The sequence below is a fragment of the Megascapheus bottae genome, chromosome 4 (assembly GCF_031878675.1).
Source record: "Megascapheus bottae isolate mThoBot1 chromosome 4, mThoBot2.hap1, whole genome shotgun sequence".
Lineage (NCBI taxonomy): Eukaryota > Metazoa > Chordata > Mammalia > Rodentia > Geomyidae > Megascapheus > Megascapheus bottae.
The window spans coordinates 35,781,649-35,804,249 of NC_143512.1; the positions used below are offsets into that span (position 1 = coordinate 35,781,649).

General features: G+C 33.9%; 1 pseudogene; it reads left to right on the forward strand.

Annotated features, from left to right (window-relative positions):
* Positions 1-456: 456 nt before the first annotated feature.
* On the forward strand, positions 457-21,910 carry LOC150064260 (small ribosomal subunit protein eS26 pseudogene; annotated as a pseudogene).
* Positions 21,911-22,601: the final 691 nt, after the last annotated feature.

Below are 22,601 nucleotides of genomic sequence, written 5' to 3' on the forward strand. Positions count from 1 at the left end.
ATAAAATCTCCCATACTCACTCTTCTCTCTTTCTTCAGAAGCACTTTTCATGTTTTTTTCACCACTTGCATTGCTTAGCAATATTTAATTGTGTGTGTATGTATGCATGTACAATTGTCTGTTATTCATTTAGTGAAGAAAATTTGGCCTCTTCCAAGGTTTGGCAACAAATCTAATGCAAGCATAAATTCACAGGGGTTTTATTGTGGTCCAGGGAAATTATTTGAGGAAACCCAAGAGCTATTATTATTAAATCATTATCATAGATTTCAAGAAACTAAAAAACTCTTCCAAAATGATAAACTATTTTCCTTCCCATAGCAATAAGTGGGCATTCTGTAAGCACATGCCCTTAACAACACTGGTGTTTTGAGATTGGGTTATTCAGTTGTTTTGTTTTGATATTTAAAGATGTATCTGGTGTATCTTGCTACAGATATGATTTGCAAATCCACAATGTTATGTGATGTTGAACAAATTTACAGACTTATTCGCCATCTGAATTCCTTTTTGTTGCATAACGTTCAGGAAGCCAGTGACCTTGGCATTATGAAAAAGTTGGGCAAACAGAGCAGTCCCTCTACTGAAGAAGTAAGATCGTGAGAAGTTCAAACAGTAATAATGGACCTGTAAAGTGGTTTTCACAAACAACAAGAATTTAAATGGTTACATGACTGGAGTTTCTAAACACAGAATATGAAAAAATGGTTATAATCATACTTATAATATGTATACCCCAAATCTATACTTTCAAAGCAGGAGCCAAATATACTTCCCTCAATATTATTAATAGTTTATGTTGTTCCTATTCCTCTCTATGCTGTCTTTATGTGTAATATTGGAATCATTATATACTCTGATATATACTCTCTACTTTGTATATCTCTATTGCAGAGTTTTAAATTCATCAACTCAGCATAACTTAAAATAATTGCCACTAGATATTTATAAGCATACCATTTACTTTTTATGGATTATAAGATAGAAAATGCACATCTCCTTTATTATGAAAAGGTGATCCATACAACGGATCCATGGTGGGACATTTAGTTCAGTTACTACTACCTGCTGGGAAAAGATCAACAACAGAATCTTATTCAGATTTCTGATAATGACAGTGACCATTGGTCTGTCTTGGTATTAGATACATTTCTGACAAAGCTAATCTCCTAAATATGTCAAATCTGTTCTGCCACTTGTTTTTATTTAGACTTTTGTCTCCCAAATACATTCCTCACCTTTGGAGTTACACAGTGTATATAAACACAGTGATAATTGTTATGAGTAATGATTCCTGAAGCTGTTGAATGTGCTAGTAGTTATTGATGAACATTTTTTCCTTCTTCAACTTTCTGCCAGTTATTAGGAAAATCATTCTTTAGAAAATGGTTGCCCAAGCCATTTTTTTCCATTTCAGTATCATTTCTAATTATGTTTTAGATAAATAATGTTTGATTTCTTGAAGGGATACTTTTTGGATTCCACAACTTGATTTACTGTCATTGAGGTTGTGTTATGTTAGCTTCTGCTATTCTCTGTCTCCAGACAATGCAAGAATGAGAGTTGATAACATGACAAGGTCTATTCATTGCAGTAGATAATGTCTTTAGGATTCTGGAAAGAGAAACATGATGATTTATTTTTGCAGCAACAAGGTATGTTAATTAAATATGCATTGTGGGGCTGCCTAAATGGAGAAACTAAAATGACAGGAAGAAGGCTGAAGTAAAAGGGAACACATAACTGAAAAATTCTATTTTTAAGTATTTAAAAATAAATAAGCCAAAAGATATATTTACTCCTCAATGAGATAAGGTACAAATTAAAGAAATCACTGCATTTTCAAAGTGAATATAAAGTCAGTTTTCTCTTTTGAAATTTATATTCCACAGTCAATCAACTCTGAAGATATGCTTTATAAGCTCTTCATATTTTTTCTTTCTAGTAACATGATACAACTTCCTCTTTTCCATTAGAGATCGTTCCTTTAATTTCCATATACTTAATCCATAGGAGTTTTCTCATCTTGGTTCTCATTTTAGTAAAGCTGTGCCTGCAGGATTTTTTTTCTACTTCCTTTAGCTGCAAATTCCTCAAGAGCTAATTCCTGCCTTATGAATACACACTTCCATTCTCTTCTGTTTCAGCTAACAGAAGCACTAACAGGAAAAAAATAATCCTAACCAGGCACTGGTGGCTCAAGCCTGTAATTCTAGCCCATTTAGCTAGTCCAGAGGCTGAAATCTTAGCATCAGAGTTCAAAGACAACCTGAGCATGAAAGTTGGCCAGTCTCTTATTTCCAAATATCTACCCGAGTAGCACTTGTCTTGATCAAAAGGGCTCAGAGACAATACCCAAGCCTTAAGTTCAAGGCCCGGCCAGTACATAAAAGGAAACAAGAAAGAAAAAAAAAGAATAATGTAAATTAATTGCTTCCGTAAGAGTTTTACTTGACTTTATTATAATTACCTCTCATGTATAAAGACAAAGAGATAAAGTACTAGATGAGAAAGGTCATGGTACCCTGACTTCCTCCTTGCATGCAGTTTCCTCCACTCTAATCCCATGTGGATTATGTAATGTACAGTGGAACCATTAGCAAACACGTGTGGTGTAATTTCCAGCCACAACCTTCAAATAGAGGCATCATGCCCAGGACTTGCTTTGAATTAACAGTGAGGAAACTCACAACTGTACCATTGGGGAATACATTTTTCAGGATCTAAAGCAGAAAGACTTCCCAGAAAATCTAGTTCCATTCTACTGAAGAAAAAAAACAGAATTTAGGTTTTCAAGAGTTGAAGTGAACAAGAATTAATTTTCCCACAAGATTTCCTTGGTTGCCAAGTTCTATTATGCGAAAGCCAAATGTTTCATGTAGGTTAGTATAAGAGAATAAAGGAAGTTCAAATACTATATTTTCTTTAAAAATACTCAAATTAGATTCTGTTTAAGAATACTATGCTAGTTTTCCAATAGAGATTCGCTCTAGGAATTTATAATAGGATATAAATAGTGAGAAAAGGAGCAGAAATCACCACAGAAAAATATTACCTTTTTTTTAAGATTGCCCTCATCTTTATATTGAAAATATCACCTTTTATCCTTATAGTTTACAACATTTAGAAGACCCAATCAAACATTCTACTGGGGATGCCCCAAATTTGATTGAAAATGACTCATGTGAATATTGTATTTTTTATTTACAAAAATTATATTATTTAAAATACACTCTGCTCAAAGCACAACAAAAAAAAACTTTAAAGAAAAACCACATTCATCACTGAATAATGTATGTTCTTAGAAATACAGTCTGAATTCCTTGGAAAGATAGCTATATCAAATAGTGTTAGAACTTAGCTGATAAACTTGGCTCTTACAAAAGGTTTCTGATGCCTACAAAAAATACAAAAAAATAAAAACACTTGGACTGAAATTTTAGTGACATAAAAATATTTACAGGGCTTGGAGCCTAGCCTAGTGGTGGAGTGATTGTTTGGCATGCATGAAGCCCTCACTGGTTATCACATAAACAGAAAAAGCCAGAAGTGGTGCTGTGGCTCAAGTTGTAAAGCACTAGCCTTGAGGAAAGCCCAGGACCTGCTCAGACCCTGGGTTTCAAACCCCAGAACTGGCAAAAATAAATAAATAAATAAATAAATAAATAAATAAATAAATAAATAACAATTCTAATTGTAATTTATGTCTATTTGATGATACATGACCCTGCCCAGCTTATCAAAGTTGGGTCTTAATTCAATGCATCTATGAGCTTTTATCATTGCAATATAAACATCAATAACAGCTAATATTACACCAAAGGATTCTGGCACAAAAAGGTAATTCATGGTATTAACTCATTACCTTGAAAGGAGCAAATACTATAAACTGCTTTTTTGAATGAAAAGTACATTGTTTCAAACTAATAATAATAATAATAATAAATGTCAAAATTTCATTAAAAAAAGCAAACCCTGACCCCAGAAGTGAAGGGATGAACAGTGAAATCTGTATTTCTGTTTGCATAATTTTTATTTCCTGCTTTGAAATTATTATTAGCTAAAGAATGTGCAAACTTCATCTTCTTTCTTTCTTATGGTCTACCTTTAGTTTATCCTGTCATCTACCTTCATTTTATCTTTATTTGGCTTTCATTTTTTCAAAACACTAACAATGGTTACATGTTCATTGCATTTAATCTCTGTATATCATATTAAGTTTTATTGATAAATCATCAATGTGAAGATATTTTTTCTTTTATATAGTGCATTCATCAGATTTGTATAATTATACTCTGTTTCGCACAGTTCCTGTTCTTTTAGTGAAAGACTATCTAGGTATATATTTTGTCCTTTGAAAGAAGAGTTTAATTTATGCTTGAAATTTTTAATTTAATAATTTACTGTGATAGCCTTAACCCTCTGCTTTTATCTCCATTTCTCTGGTTTCCTGTTATAAGCTTGCTATAATGAAATGAACCACATCACATCACTCTTCCTAGAAGCTGACTTTCTGAAATCACCTTATTATCCCAGGAACTTTCTGTGCTCAATCTTACTTCTATTCTTCACAGGTTTAGCATATAACAATGCTAAGTGGATATCTGTAAATAATAAAAATGTACTATACATTTAATATTTTCTTTAAATATGTACTTCTTTTAAAAATATCTTCCAGAAAATCTGTATATTTTTAAGAGAATATACTTATATACTCAAATTATTTCCTTATTTTCTCCTTATTTGGAATCCTTTTTTGTCTCCTTGTTTAGATTCCATTCCAGTATTTGAATCTATATTTCATATTTTCTTTCATAAAATGTCTTACTACAATTTTAATATTATCTACCATTAAGTATTCCTGTTGAAAAATGAAACGAAGTTTGTTTCTTTATATTTAACAGGCTCATTACATTTATTTGAATGCAAAAAAGGAAGTTTAACTTTTTTGTGTAAAATTTCATTATGGACAAGTTTGACTCTAATTTATCTTGTCACTCTTAGGTAATTTTACAAATAGCCTTTTTATTTTATTTTATTATTTGAGTGATGTACAGAGGGGTTGCAGTTACATTAATCAGGTAGTGGGTACATTACTTCTTGAACATTGTTACCCCCTTCCCATGTTTTTCTCCCACTTCCCCTCCCTCAATTCCTCCCACTCATCTTGTTTTTTCCCTTACCTTCCCTTTTTCAAACAAACGAATAACCATATATGCAAGATACCAGGTACCAAAGTCAGATACAGTAACAACACAAGATAAGCCTTAAGGGGAAAAGAAGAGAAAAGAAATTAAGTTCACATATTACATGTTTAGGGTCTCAGGACACACTTTCTACCTAGAATTTTTTTCTTATTTTTTTTTAATGTTTTGTTCAATTTTCTTCTTTTTTTTCTTCAGGATCTCTCTCTTTTCCTCCCCTCTCCCCTCTCCCTCTCCCCTCTCCCTCTCCCTCTCCCTCTCCCTCTCCCTCTCCCTCTCCCTCTCCCTCTCTCCCTCCTCTCTCCCTCCCTCTCTCCCTCCCTCTCTCCCTCCCTCTCTCCCTCTCCCCTCTCTCTCCCTCTCTCTCTCTCTCTCTCTCTCTCTCTCTCTCTCTCTCTCTCTCTCTCTCTCTCTCTCTCTCTCTCTCTCTCCTCTCTCTCTCTCTCTCTCTCTCTCTCTCTCTCTCTCTCTCTCTCTCTCTCTCTCTCTCTCTCTCTCTCTCTCCTCTCTCTCTCTCTCTCTCTCTCTCTCTCTGTGTGTGTGTGTGTGTCGGGGTGTGTGTGTGTGTGTGTGTCGGTGTGTGACCGACACACACTGTATATTGTAAGGACCATGTAGCCAGATAAACCCCATTTTTAGTAATTAACCCTGTTTATAAAGAAAATACCTCAGAAAGCCATAAAGTCAGGTATGCAATTCCCTGATAACAGAGCTCAGGTTACAGGGGAAGCCTGACCAGGTGGAGCTATCAGAAAGGAAGCACCCAAGAATGAGATTTCTTCCCCAGCCCCCTTTGCCTGGCAGAGTGAGGAAAGCCCCCCACCCTTTCCCCCTTTCATTAGTCATTAGGGCAGCTGACCAGAAACCTGCCGAGATGATAGGTCAGCACAAACTGCAAAGGTGTCAGTGGTCGCATCAGTGGTCATTCAAGTATGTGGAGATTCTATTGGTCACCTGTGTATGGCCAAGCCAACCCCATGGCTGGTGACACATAAGTGTGGTTTCTCTCTCACACACACACACACATCTTAGAGACAGCCCTGGCCAGTCAGTATAATTCTCGATGTTGGTTAAGAATAAAGCTCTGTTCAACCTCTTCTTTTGTGTCAGACTTGTTCCTTTGATCAAGGACCCTTATATATATAACATTCTCTCTATATTTTTTACTGTTTCATACTTTGAATCCAATCTTTGCCTTAACAAAATCACGCATTAATTTACTATTGTATCTTTCATTTGATTTCCATTTCCAAGGTAATTTTGCATTGCTTTCCTAGTCTAACTTGCCTTACTTAAATCCCCTTAATTAAAAAAAAAAAATGTTAGTCATGGGGGCTTGAACCTCATGGTCTGAGCTCGTTGGCTCAAGAGAAGAGCTCAGGGACAGCACCCAGACCCTGAGCTACTTCATGTTCTCCTATTTAATGCGAAATGAGTTTCTAGGACTTTCCTTCTGGCTTTGAACTGCTAATCTCAGATCTCGGGCTTCTGAGTAGCTATGATTACAGGTGTGAGACACCAGTGCCAGTGGAAGTTACCTGTTTTGCTTGTTTGTTTTTTCTTGTTCAATTATTTGTTTTGTCAATCTTAGAGATATAATTTAGAGCCAGGCTGCTATCTCTAAGCCTTTAAGCTCAGGCTAGTACTTTACCAATTTAAGACACAGCAGCATTTCCAATTTTTTTAAATTTTGAACTGATTTGTATTTTTTCTTAAAATCCATCATTTGAAAATTTCTAGGCTTACAGTTTTGCTCAGTTCTGTGAATAAATATTTCTGGTACCTTTCATTGTTCACCTGGGTGCTATTCTGTTTGATATTTTATACTCAGTATTCATTATGTATGAACTTGGCTGAAATATTTCATTGCTTCTTTTTTAATTACCTTTAAATAGTTGTAATAAGGAGTTGCTATTGAGCCGTTTATGAATACAGTGCATCTTTATGAATATCAACCCTCTCAATATTCTCATCAAACCCTCCCCAACCCTCACATTCCCTTGCTATTTACTTTTGTAGGATACATGTTGGATTTTTTACTCTATTCTCTCCCTCTTCTCTGCAGCATTACACTATTCTTTTCCCTGTGGCCCCCACCCCATCCCTTTCAATTACCCACTTCCTGGTATCTTATTTTCCTCATCTGTGATTTTTAACTTTCTATACAACTATAGTTTGAAATTTCCCTATACTGTATTTCACTTACATTTATAAGATAAATAAATCTAGTCTCCAAATAGAAGAGTAAGCACACATCATTTGTCTGGACCTAGCTCCTTATGTAAAATGAATTTTAATATTTTTGGAGTATATATTTGATATATTTAATATTATTATTAACATGTTTAATACTTTTGGAGTATTTAAGATGCTGAGAGGAGGCTTATCTTATTTTAGTTGTTTTTCTTTATTTTGTCTGATCTTTCAGCTCAATAGATATTCCATGTGTTATTCTGACATATTAATGAGAAAAATGTTCATATAATTTATTGAGCTGCCACCATTGCTCCCCACTCCCACTTTTCACTGAATCTTCTCACTCCTTACTGCCTTTTCTGTTCATTTAAACCCACTGTAAGCAATTATTGTCTCGTTGACATGGGGCTTTGGCTTGTTAAGTTCCATATTTCGTAGAGCCCTGATTGCTCTACCACTTTCATATCTGTTTTGTTTCCTTGTCCTTAGGCCTTCCCTCATGAATTGGTGCCAATGAATTTACCTTCTCCTCTCAGACAAGACTGCACATCTTTTCAATGTGCAGCTGTGGGGAATTTCACAAGGCTTTCAGTATGTCTGTGTCTTTCTTCAGTTTCTTCCCATTGACAGGTTGCTAATGTAAGGATGCTGTGTGCTGGTATATCTGTGCTTGCCTGCAAGTACATAGTGTCTATAGGGAACCCTTATTACCAAGTTTTCCAGTACATATTGTTCAAGTGGTATTTGCTTAGCCTGCTTGGCTATACTGCCAGTATTTCCATGGAGACTAGTTGGAAGTGACTGTGGCCCCATCAATAACATCTTTTCAGAATCCACTTCTTCAAAAATGTAAACTCGGTCATGTTTTATCAACTTTTGTCTTTCTCAGGTGTTCTTATTCTTATGAGGAATAATAGAGTATATATCACAAAGTATTATAAAGCTTTAGTAACTGTTTGCACCATAAAAAACTAACCCTAGGAAACATTACAAGAGCTATTTTTGAACTGAAGATAAAACATCCAAGGAGCTCCCCAGATTGTCAGGGAGACTGGGTCTGCACTGTTCACAGTTTCCAGAAAAGTGTTTGAAAATAAGGTTTATATAGAAAGTGAAAAAGATCCTGAGAATCATGCCAGCTTCTGGCAAGATTGAAATGTGACTAGCTCATGTGGGTGCCAGCTTCACCAATGGATTAACCTGATAAGTTCCTAGCATGCAATGGTTAGTGAATATCCCATTATAATCTAGGGTTTAGCTGGAGAAAATGTCACTGATAAAATGTCTTTAATGGGTATATCTTAGTTCTGGAGGACCTTTCCATTATGGATTTCTCTACTTTTCAGACTCTAAATTGAATCTTCTTCTTGGGATGGTCCTATTGACATGAAGTTTCAGGAATATAATTATTGAATAGAGACAAGGACTGAAATCACTGAAATGTCAAACTGAAGCAAATCTCTCCTCCCTTAATCTAGTTAAAGCATTTTTCTACCTAGTGAAAATCTTATTATTTCATAAAGTTTTCTTTGAATTAGTTGTGTAAATGAAAAATTTAAATAGCTTTGCATAAAAGTAACATATATTTGGGAATCACTGGTACATATTTACTTATCAAAAGTAAATATTATTTTAAGTCGCTAGACAGATATTTTCTCACCTGATATATGTACAAGTAAGGATGGAAATTTTGAATCACCTACAGTAAAGAGATGTATTTTTGCATTTAAAGATATTGGTGTTTAATTTTTTACCTAGTAGGCTTTTGTTGAAACTTTCAGGCATGGTCATCTATTTACTTTTGATTTCATTTTAAACATAACAGTCCTTTTCATTTTCCTCAATAAAACTTAATATAACATCCAACATAGATACTACAAAACAGAGAAGTTTCCCTGAGAAAGTGTGGATGGTGGGGAAGAGCAAACCCACCACTGTTCCTTGGTGAAGATCTGCCTTCCAGATCTATTCATCTACTCTAACCACAGTATGAAGTCCACCAATGGTACTGAAATAGAAATAAAATAACAAGATTTTTCCTTTTTAATAACATCTAGTTTATTTCATAATCAATATATAAACCAAATATCAACATGTAAAAAGGTAAAATTTCTAACTTAAATTAATAAAAGGAATGCATGAATCAAAAGGAAAAATTAAGTATCCTGGCTTTTTTCTTTTTTATTGTGATTAATAGAAGGGTTACATTATATTCACCAGATAAAATGTGCATAACTTCACAAACATCGATACTCTTTCTCATGACATGGTCCCCATTTCCCTCCCACCCTACCCCCCCACTTATCTTGATTTCCCCCGTCCCTATCCAATTTCAAATAACCAATTAAGCACATATAAAATATATCAGATAACAAGGTGAAATATTGGAACAATATAAGATAACCAAGGGATGGCAAAAGAGATGAGAGATAACATAGTACATTAAGAACAACAGTCATTCATTATATGGCTTTTGTTTCCTTATCCTGGAGGTCCTTATTTTGTTGAGAAGTTTTGCATTGATGTTCATCAAAGAAATAGGTCTATAGTTCTCTTTCTCTGATGAATCTCTGTCTGGTTTGGGGATGAGGGTTATATTGGCTTCATAGAATGAGTTTGGTAAAGAGCCTTCATTTTCAATTTTGTTGAAGAGCTTGAGGAGTATTGGTGTGAGCTCTGCTTTGGAGACCTTATAGAATTCAGCTGTGAATCCATCTGGCCCTGGGCTTTTCTTGGGTGGAAGGTCTCTTATTACCATTTCTATTTCAGTGCTTAAAATAGGCCTGTTTTGTTGGGTTAGTTCTTGGTTCAGTGTGGGGTATGTTAATATTGGCTAGGAATTCATCCATTTCTTCTAGATTCTCAAATTTGTTGGCATAAAGGTTTGAGAAGTATTCCCTCATGATACTCTGGATCTTGGTAATTTCTCTCGTGATATTACCATTTTCGTCTGTGATTTTGTTTATTTCGGTATGCTCCCTTCTTTTTTTTTTGTAAGATTTGCTAAGGGTTTGTCAATTTTGTTAATTCTTTTTTTTGACTTTTTATAGAATTTTTATTTTAATTAATAGAAGGGTTACATTATATTCGCCAGATAGAAGGTGCATTACTTAACAGTCATTGCTACACCTTCTCATGTTTTTGTCTCCATTTCCCTCCCTGACCCCTGCCCATCATCTTGTTTTCCCCCTTCCCTGTCCTATTTCAAATAAACAAATAAATATATATACAATATATCAGATAACAAGATAAGATACTGTAATAACATGAGATAACCAAGGGACAACAAAAGAGATAGAAATAACATAGTACATTAAGAACAACAGTCACACATTTTATGGCTCTTGTTTCTATGTCTTGGAGGTCCTTTCTTTTAGCCTCATCTTATATGGCATTATGTATCTAGGTTTTGCCCTATGGTAAACCTCTGTTAGGAGAGTCCAAGGTTTGTACTAATTATGACAAATGAGGGAAACCATTGAGCCTATGTTCCTTTGAGTCTGGCTTACTTCACTTAGTATGTTTTATTTTTTTTAAGTCTTTTCATTTCTTTACAAATGGGGCCATGTCGTTCTTTCTGATAGCAGCATTGAATTCCATTGTGTATAAATACCATGTATTGTTGATCCAATCTCTAATTTTCTTTTTTTGCCAGTCCAGGGGACTGAACTCAGGGCCTGAGCACTGTCCTTGGGATTTCTCAAGGCTGGAGCCGTACCACTTGAGACACATCACCACTTCTGGCTTTTTCTGTATACATGATACCTAGGAATTGAACCTGAGTCTTCGTGCATGCCAGGCAAGCACTCTTCCACAAGGCCAAACTCCCTCTACATTCTGATTTTTATTTTTTATTTTTTATTTTTGTTTTGTTGATTCTTTCTATAGTTTTTTGGATTCCAATTCATTTAATTCTGCTTTGATTTTAATAATATGCTTCCATCTAGTGGGATTAGGGTTGCTTTGTTGCTCTTTTTTCAGGAGCTTAAGGTGACACATTAAATTGTTGGTTTACAGTTTTTCCAGTTTGTTATTGTAGGTACTCAGAGCTATAAATTTTCCTCTGAGTACTGCCTTTGCCGTGTCCCAAAGGAGCTGGTATTTTGTGTGCTCCTTTTTGTTAAATTTCATAAACTGTTGGATTTCTGTTCTGATCTCTTTGATGACCCATTGGTGATTCAACAATGTGTTGTTCAATCTCCATGAGTTACAGAGTTTCGTTGGTGGAGATGGGTGTTCAGTTCCAATTTGATGCCCTTGTGGTCTGAGAGAATGCAGGGAATAATTTCAGTGTTTCTGAATCTGTCCAGGTTTGTTTTATGGCCCAAAATGTAGTCTATTTTGGAAAATGTTCCATGTGCTGCTGAGAAAAACGTATATTGTGTTGTTGCTGGGTGGAATATTCTGCAGATGTCTGTTAGATCTAGTTGGTCTATATAGTTGTTCCATTCTAAGTTTCTCTGTTGAGTTTTTGCCTTGTTGATCTGTACATAGGTGAGAGTGGTGTGTTAAAGTCACCAACAATCACTGTGTTTCAATCTATGTATGGTTTCAGTGAAAGTAAAGTTTGTTTGATGAAGTTAGGAGCTCCGGGATTGGGTGTGTAGATATTTAGGATGGTTATGTCCTCCTGAAGGAAAGATCCCTTTAGTAGTATGTAGTAACCTTCTTTGTCTTTTCTCACTAATGTTAGTTTGAAGTCTATTTTATCTGATATGAGGATGGCAACTACAGCCTGTTTATGGGGGCCGTTAGCTTGGTAGAGTTCATTCTAACCTCTCACTTTCAAAAAATATTTGTTTTTTTGGTTAAGATGTGTCTCTTGAAGACAGCAGAACGATGGATCTTGCTTTTTGATCCAACTAGATAATCTATGTCGTTGAACTGAATATTCTTAAAAGATAAAATACAGTTGGAAAAAGTACATAATATAGATATTCAACAGAATTAGCCATTAAGGAAATACAATCAAAAGATCCTCAGATTTAATCTCATCCTAATCACAATGATAATCATCAATACAATTAACAACAACAATAAATTCTGATTAAGATGCAGGAGATATAATATACTGTTTCCAGGAACATAAATTAGCATATTCAATATATTAATCAATACGGCTGTTCCTTTAAACAAAAGATGCAGAACTGCCTTACCAATTTGCTATACTGCTTCTCTGTACACATCAGAGAGAATCCATGCCTGTTGTGAAACAATAAACAAAAACCAGTATTAAAAATGAGAATATTTCACTTAAAAGTAATGTCAAATGATACATAATACAAAATAAATTTATTTTTAAACTATATCACTTAAAGATATAATTGTCAAACCAGACAAGCCAGTATACTTCATGATTTTATAAGAAATCATGTTGGGGAAATACAGTATCTTAATAGCAACACCTCCCTTTTTTGCTGGATTGTGAGGCTTATCTCAGGGCCTGGAGTACTGCTGCTGCGCCTTTTTGTGGTCAAGGCTAGTGTGCTACCATTTGAGTCACAGCACCACTTTTGGTTTGAAAATGGTTAATGGAGATGAGAGTCTCATGGGGACTTTTTGCCTAGGCTGATTTGGAACTGCTGTCTTCAAATCTTAACCTCTTAAAGTAGTTAGGATTAGAGGCATGCAACACCAGCACTCAACCTTATTATTATACTTTTTTTAGTTACAAAATTTTTGATTGGCTTAGACATCTTGAAAATGAATGCATACTTGAAATACTTTCTTCTGTAAAATGAATTCTTATTTGTGTGAATTACTTATTATAGGCATTGTCATGTACTTTTGATTGTGTGTTTGTGTCTAGGCTATTTATCAAAAAATGTTTAGATAATTTTTAGAAGTATATTAATTATAATTTGTTTTTCCTTAACTTAATCAAATACTTAAGTAGTATACATTCCTTTCATAATTTATGAACAAAACCATAGTTTTACAAAAGTTTCAAAACTACTCAACTGTGCATAGAATTTTGTATTTGATTTTTTTCTAATAAATCAGCAATTTATATGTGTACATATGAAAAGTGAACGAGTTTTAGGATTCATATCACTCTTGAGTTAGAGGGGGAACACAAAGAAGCAATGCCTACATGCCTCTAATCATATAAAATAACCTTTATCAAAGCAAACTCCAGAAAAAACAAGAAGCTTTTGGTGTTTGTTGTAGAAATCAACAAACTACACTTTGATATTAAATATATAAAAGGAAGATTTGCTTGTAAATATGTCTCCAAATTATTCAAATATCAAGAACTTTCTCATATCTATATACAAATCTATATGGTATAAATTAAATTTATTTAACCACTTATTTTGAGAGTATGCTATTTAATCTGGCAAAGTAACTTCAATATTTTAAATTATAGACTGATGCTTTGAGTGCCAAACAGTGATGTTGTATCTTTACAACTAGCAATATCAGTTACGACCATAGGCATCATTTACAAATAAATTAGCAAAGAAAATTTAAAAAATTAAACTTAAGTAGTGGAAAAGATGCATGCATGTGGATGAAACGGAAAATAATTTATAATTAAGCAGAAATTTTTAGTAAGAAATGCAATTATTGTTGATACAGGCATTGGATTTGCTCTGTTGATACTCTACCTCTTGAACAATGACCCCATCTCTCTTTTTCTTTTTGCCAGTCCTGGGTTTGAGTTCAGGGTCTGAGCACTGTCCTTGGACTTTCTCAAGGCTAGAGCTCTACCACTTGAGCCTCAGCACCACTTCTGGCTTTTTTTCTATATATGTGGTACCTAGGAATTAAACGTGATCTTCATGCATCCTAGGCAAGCACTCTGCCATTAGGCCAAACTCCCGGCCCTCTCTTTTTTTTTTTAACTGCGTTTTTTTGTCTTCTCTTTTGTGGAACTAGGGATCAAACCCAGGACATTGCACTTGCTAGGCAAGCACTTTGTCACTTAGCTACATCCCAGCCCCCCATATCTCTTTTCTTTTATGAAGAGTCAGAACTCCAGGTTGCCCTTCTACCCCAACCCCAGAGGGTGCCTCCTTCCCAGAGCCTCTAATTTAGCTGGAAGCATAGTTATATACTGTCATGCCTGAATTATTTCTTCATATAGGAGATTAGAACCTGGCTTTAAGATCAAAAACTACTAATCTCTTCATCCCAAGCATCTGAGATTATATTTCAGGCACCTCAGCTGGTTCTTTTATATTACTTTGAAATTTGGAAAGCCAAGAAGTAAGAAATAACTTTTTTTCTGAGGTGCATAGAAACTAGGAGAAAGAGTGAAATTACTGTTTATTGATTACAACTAAGTAATTTAAATTAATCCCCAATTTATAAGCTATAAAATAGACTCAAGTTGCTTATGTAACTCTATCAGTTTCAACATCAAATGACAGTGTTGGTATTTGTAGTATTTGAATTTAAGTCCTTCTAACAACTGTGTGGTGTGTGTGTGTGTGTGTGTGTGTGTGTGTGTGTGTGTGTGTGTCTGTAATTGAATACCACAAATACCTGGTGCCTAACTAAAATTTATTTTTGTATATCAGTTAAAATATCTTTCCATTCTAATGATAACTTTCTGTAGGCAATTTCCTGTGGTTGAACACATGGATGGACCAAACTAGGCCTACTGTGTGAAGTTGAACACAGAAGTCCTTCTCCTTGAATGAATTTTTTACTACAAGAAACAGCAACAGTCTATTTTATTTAGATGATTTTTATTTGGCATATTTGATTAATATATATGTAAAATATTTGTTCATCGTTCCTCAGAAACAATATGTGTGTGTGTTTCTTTTGAGATACAATATAATACAAAACTAAAAGCCACAGGAGTTGTATGATAATCAAACTCCCAAAAATCTTCTTCCCTGATGATGAAAATTATTTCACAAGTGTAAAGTTGACTACAAAAACTAAAATTATGAAAATAAATGACAAAATATAATACCCACCACTAGAAAAATATTCACAATATATACCACAGGGGCTATTAGCCCTGCTTAAAGAATGCTAAGCAAGAAAAAAGTCCTATGGAAAAATTATACATATAATGCATAATATATACACATAGATTATGTCAGATATAATCCATATGTTATATATATTATATATACATATATATATGAGAGAGCAGAAAATTACATAAAACATGACAGTATGAAAATTTCAGGTTCACTATAGTTTCTGAAATGCAAATAAAGTAACACTCTGTAATATCTCCCACATTACAAGTTAGTTTCGAATAACTCTGACACAACACACTCATTCACTGCTTGTAGGAACTTTCCTGGACAGAAATTTGACAAAGACTGATGTATTATTAGTGCCTTTACTCAAGCCAACTTCTGGAATCTACCTATAAAGATGCAAAAACTCATGCCTACAAAAGTACTCTTTGCAATCTAGATTTTTCTAAAATATTTTCTAAAATATTTTTCTGGAAATAGCATAAATATTTATGCACAAATCCTCTAATACAAAGCACAAGGCAGATTCTGAAAAAAATTTCACTGGAATATTATGGAAGACCCACATATAAACTCACACACATATATGGTCATGTGAGCTTTGAAAAAAGTACCAAAAATATTTGGTATAGAAATGACAGCATATTCAGACAAATGGTGCTGTAAATACATGCAAAAGATGGAAATTAAGCCCTCCTCTCTCACCTACTATGTAAATCTATGCAGAATAGTTCAAAGAACTTAATGTAAAATATTACATTTAAAACTATTAGGGGAAATCACCCCCAGGGAGAGACATAGGAATGAATTTCAGAATAAGTCTCCAAATAGCTTATTTAATGAAAGCAATAATTGTCATATGGGAGTGAATCACATTACAAATGCTTCTTCACATCATAGTAAGCAATTCTCAGAATGAAGAGACAACCCACAATGGGAGAAAAAAATGACAGCCATTTATCCGACAGGATACTAACATCCAGAATATTAGATAAAGCTCTAAAAAACTTAACACTATTAGAACAAACAAGCCAATCAATAAATGGACAAATGAGTAGAACAGACACTTCTCCAAAACAAGTACAGATGGCCAATTAATACATGAAAAATGTTCAACATCTTTAGCCATGAGTGAAAAATGCAAATCAAAACCAAATTGACATTCCATCTCACCCAGTCAAAACGGTTATCGTTAAGAAAACAAATGACAAATGTTGGCAAGAATTTGGCAGACATTAACCTTTTTATGTTGGTAGTGAGAATGTGAAATCATGTAGCATTATTTAAATCTATATGGCAAGATTTAAACAAAGCTGAAAAGAGAACCAACATTTGATTTAGCTTTATTACTCTTGGGAAATGCTGAAAAGAATCCAAATCAACAAACACTAGATACCTAAGCAATTGTGTTTAATGTGACAATATATACAATAGACAAATTATGGAGCTGCCTATGAATTCATGAATGGCCTAAAGAATAAAGGAAGTAAGACAGATAAACAGACAGACTGATAAAAAGAAAATGATGATGGGACCGGGAGTTTGACCTAGTGGTAGAGTGCTTGCCTAGAATGCCTGAAGTCCTAGGTTGCATACACATCGTAGAAAAAAGCTGGAAGTGGCACTGAGGCTCAAGTGGGAGAGCTCTGGCCTTGAGAAAGTCCAAGGACAGTGTTCAGGCCCTGAGCTCAATCCCAGGACTGGCAAAAAAATGATGATGGATGGATATACAGACAAGATTGCAGGTATATGTACAGAACAGATGGTTATTCAGTCAAAAAGAAATACAACATTTGTAATTTGTAGGAAAATGAATGGAACTAGAAATCATTATAACAAGTTAAATAAACCACTCTAAAAAAAGACAAATATTGAATCTATTCTGTTATACTATCTATATTTTAAAAAGACAGGAAAATAGAATGGAAGTATATTAGGGAAAAGAATACCAAGGAAAAGTTAAAAGAGCTGAGTGGGAACAAGAAAGTGTCATGAGTTTCTTTGATAAAGTATGTTAGACATTTGTATGAAAATTTCATTTAGAAGACAATTATTTTGTTTTTAATATGTGCTAATAAAATGAAGTAAAATATCATCTCATAGAAACTATGGAATTGTTAAGAAGATAAGAAAATGAAAGACACTGAATACAATATGGTATCATTGAAAGAATATTAAGACAAGATTAGAATTACAATTATGTTATATTTAAAAAGGGTTTTCATTTTAGCTAATAATTTTAAATCAATATTAGTGATCTGTTCTTTGTAGTTTATTATACCACTATAAATTACTTTTAGCCACTAGAAACAGAGTGAAAGATAGAAATAAACAATTGAAATGCTTTGGCCACTTTTCCAAATTCTAAAATTACTTGATAATCAATTACACTGATCACAATAATTAAGTAAATAATTCTCCCAAGTAGTCAGGGTTATGGTAAACAGTAAGTTGTACGTTTGTTAGTGCAAACATGTGCCTTTACGGTTTTCCCATTTTGAATGTGTTCCAGATGAAGTGACTTGCTTTACTAAATCGAATAAGGCAAAATATTAGGAAGTTGTTGATGAATTTTAGTTTGAAAGACTCTTACTTTCATCTTACTGATATTTTCAAATTTAAATCAGATTATCTTTTTCTCCAATGTTAATCTAACTTTAGTACATTTAGAATTTTTAAGTATTCTTCTGTCTGTCTAAATAGTAAACTTTACTTAGGTTAATTATGTTACCATGAAACTAAGCTATCAGGAAAACAAGTGGGGCTAATTTTAAATTTGTCATGCAATGTTCAAACCTACCAATCATCAGGGTTTTTTTTTTCTATTTTCAATAAAAGTCAAATCCTAATCTGGACCACAATTTTATAAATGCATATATTTGGGTACTATGAAAAATAATGGAAAGGCATATTTCACTTTGGCACATAACTTGACCACTTTAAGAAGTCATTGAAATAGATATTTATATAGCTGGATATTTAAGTGGTAAAGTGCTTTAGTACCCTCTTGTGCTAAACTTTAATAAAACTATCTATCAGGCTATAAATTTACCTCAAATCCCTTTGCAAGCACTGTGCCTAAAAAAATACAACACTCAAACAGGTTTTTATTATATAGAATGATTCATTTCAACTTTAAAATGTCAATGCAATAGTATCTTCTAATTTGGAAATATTATGATGAAACAAGAAATCTTTTAAAGTAAAATCAATGGCCATTGAACAGCTTTAGTAATAAATTCTCAATCTCTTAGTGATTTTACCTGTACTACTGAACATAAATAATTTCCAATATACATTGAAAATAAATACCTGTTGTAGGGGAGAAGGGTCTAAGGGAAGAGTTAGGCAAATGGAGATAGGAAGCCTAGGCAAATTTGGTAATTCATTCACCATACATATGTAAAATGGAAGCAGATAAATTGAGAGGTTGAGAATGTTAGGGAGAAATGGTAAAGAATATTGAAAGAGATGACTTTGGTCTTGATGCATTATACTTACAGATGACATGATGAAATGAAATCCCTTGACATACTTAAAATTTTAAAAATGAAAACTGAAAGTTACCATTATTTTTCCAAATATGGGAAATATTAATGTTTCCATATTTTCTCCTTTGTCTTGGTGTTTTCTCAGTATTCTAGCACACACTATTTTTATTTCATCACTTTCTGTCTTGTTTCAGGAGGAAATCACTATGAGCATAACTATGTCATCACAGCTGACTGAATTAGGTTGTGTTTGTGATCCAAGCTAAGTTGAGCCTTTCCACATAAACTGAAACTTAGAAAGTGAATCTCTCAGTGTGCGAATGCTTAGAGTGCTATTTAATTAATCATGGCTAAATGTAATTATTTGTCTTTTACTTTTTATTGCATTAATTTGTTGGTTTATAGATATAGTTTAGTCATTACAAGTGAGGGAAACTGTAGTCTGTGTTTCTTTGGGTCTGGCTTAATTCACTTAATGTAATGCTTCCAAGACTTTCCATTTCCTTACAAATGAGGCAGTGTAATTATTTCTAATGGAAGCATAGAATTTGTGTATGTATACATATATATATATATATCATATTACCTTGATTCATTCATCCACTGAATGGCATCTGAGTTGATTCCATATCTTACCACTGTGAGAATTCTTCCAGAGAGAATGAAGGAGGATATTTTTGGAGAGGACCACAATGGCACTAAAACTATGTGCATATGACCATATACAATGATAATTATCAAAATGAACTCCAAGAAATAGAAACAAGAGGATCTTTTTTAAATATACTGTTTGTTACTATTTCTTATCTTTCTTTTTTCTACTTTGCTTTATTCCCTTTCTTGACTTTTTTTTAATCTCTGTGACCTTTGTCTTGTGTGTAAGTTTGAGTAGGGGAATGGGAATCACAGAAACTGTGGGACAAAGGGTGAATCAATTCAGCAGTGATATTCTCTAGGCACTATGTTGGAAATGAACTTTACAATTTTGCGGGGAGGGAGTCAGAAGAAAAAAATTGGGAAAAATAAGGGACAGTGTAGCACTGTTCAAAACAAAATACACATTTCCTGACGTATGTAACCATAACCTCTTTATACATCAATACCTTTTACAATAAAATTTAAATTACGAAAAGGGAATCAATGATTCAGGACTAAAAGGTGAAGCAGCAAGAATAAATGATCCTTTCAAATCAGATTGGCCTTTTTTTACTTATCTTCCTGTGCATCTCTGAGGATTAGATAAAATGGCACATATATAGAATATGTGGTACTTATTAAATAATAATTGATATTATTGATGGTAATACATTTTGCTTTATTTTAGCTTATGAATGTTATAAAACAAAAAACTAAAGGAAGCCTACAAGCATTTAAAAATATAAATGAAAAAGTAAAATAATTGCAATGAAACCCTGGTCTTCACTGGTCTTCCCTGTGTAACAAATGCTTAATTGCTATAGATCATTACATTTATCTTCATTGTGCTTAAATGCATTGGTGATAATATCTGTCTTCATATAGGACACATAATATAAAAATTTGCAATGATGTAGATATTAGTACTATTATTTCCACTTTTAATCCTCTATAGAGAAACAATAAATAGTCTGACTTCTTTAAAAAATTTTAGCAACTGTACATTTAATTAAATTAAAATTCTTTGCAACAGTGAGTTTTGATATTATTAGGTCTTTTCTTTGAAACTCAAATGTATTGCATCTATAGATACCACAGTTCCTTATTTTTCTGTCTCCTCACTCTCCAATTTCAATGAGGTTGTCTCAACAGAGCAGATAATTTATAGACATGTGTGATAGTGAGGAAACAACTTGGCAACCTACACAGTTTATATAAACACATTGTTTTAAACTTGACCATCTGTCTTTCACTCTAATTATAACTGCAAAATCAGTATTTTTCTAAAATATTTAACAGCATAAAACACAAGTGACTAAATGCTTTGCATTTTAACCATGGCTTATCATCTAATATTTACTGTTTAGAAATAGGTATCAGATACTTACAAACAGGTGATAACTTCAATTTCTCACAAAAAATCTGCTTAAATATATTACAGCATTTGAATATTATATCGTGCATGACATTTAAATATAATCATTTGCACACAAATATTTCTTGTTTTCGAATATTTCAAACATATGTGTGTTTGTACATATATACATATACGCCAAACAAAAGGATTTGATCACATGTACTGAATTAAAGTTATTTTTATGTATTTCTTCAATGTGTGTTTTATATAACCTAATACATTTAAGCAACAAACATTTCATATTATTTCTTCAACTTGAATGTGTCAAAATGGCATAATTTGAACAATAAAGCCTTTTAGTGTCTTGAAGTTGCACATCTGAAGGCTGATGTAGAATAATAAATCTGCCTATGAAAGGCACACTTATTGGCTAGAACCCTTAGTACTTTCTAACTCTCCCTAGAGGTTATCATTGTTGCTGCCTCCTTTTCTTTGTGGATCTTCTTTATAAAATTGAGCTCGCAGTCAAAAGGAAGCAAATCTGGCTTTATCTCTTTAAAATATTGCATAGGTGTATTTTAAAACAAGCACATCTATTTAATCCCATAAAGGACTGATACAGGTGGAGGAGGAGGAAGAGGGAGAGGGGGAGGGAGAGGAGGAGAAGGAAGGGGGGAAGGGAAGGAGATTTAAGAGGGGGGAGGGGAGATGGAAAAGTAGAAGGAGAAGGAAAAGGAAAAGGAGAAGGAAAAGAAAAAGGAGAAGGAGAGGAGAAACAGTCGTCGTGCCAAAAAGGGCCATGGTCATGTGAAGCCCATTCACGCTTCTGCTCTAGAGGATGCGTGCCCAAGGAACAAGCCATTAAGAAGTTCAGGGCCGTAACAGACATTTCTGAGGAGTGTCTTTGACGCTCAGGTGCTTCTACATAAAGCTCTACATAAAGCTCAATTACTGTGTGAATTATGCCATTCACAGCAACATGGTCAGGAACGGATCTCCTGAAGACCAAAAAGACCCAACACCCCACACCGATTTAGACCTGGTGGTGCTGCTCCAAGACCACCAAAATCCATATAAGGAGTTGGATACTTAAGGACTGAAGAAAAGCTGTCTTCTGGGGGAAAATGAATATAATGGAAATTATACAATTTGGGGAAAGAACTGTTACATGAAAGTTTCTCAAATTCAATTTGCTTCAACATGTAACACTAACCATATTCATATTTGGAAAAATCGAGGAGAACCAAAGAATCCACTGAAAAATAGTGAGGCAAACCTCTTGCAACTAAATGATTATCTCAGTAGTGACAGAAGTAAAATATCCACTCAGAATGCTATGGAGACAACCCCATTTTTATTAAGTATCTCTACAGGAAGATCATCTACTTAAGTACTTGCCTTTATTGAGGCAAGGCTGCTCTTTTTCACCAAGTAAGAACAGAAAGAAGAAAGAAATGCATGCTGCTGTACAATACTAAAACTAACAAAAGAAAATGAAAATTATCACAAGTATAGATAGAAGTCAATCCACATCAAAAGACAAAGATTTGGCTGCCAACCAAGACTGAATCCCCAAAGAAAAGTTTTGAGCATATTTGACCTTCTCCTCTCACTTTAATTTGTTTTACATTCTGAACTGACTAGACACTGGATGCCCTTTTGGTGGGTTTAGCTATTCTGCTTTTGATCCTATCTTCAACCCTGGTACAATTTAACCCCATGTTCCTTATAGGCATTATCTCTGAAGTTAATGTTACCTTTCCCTTTT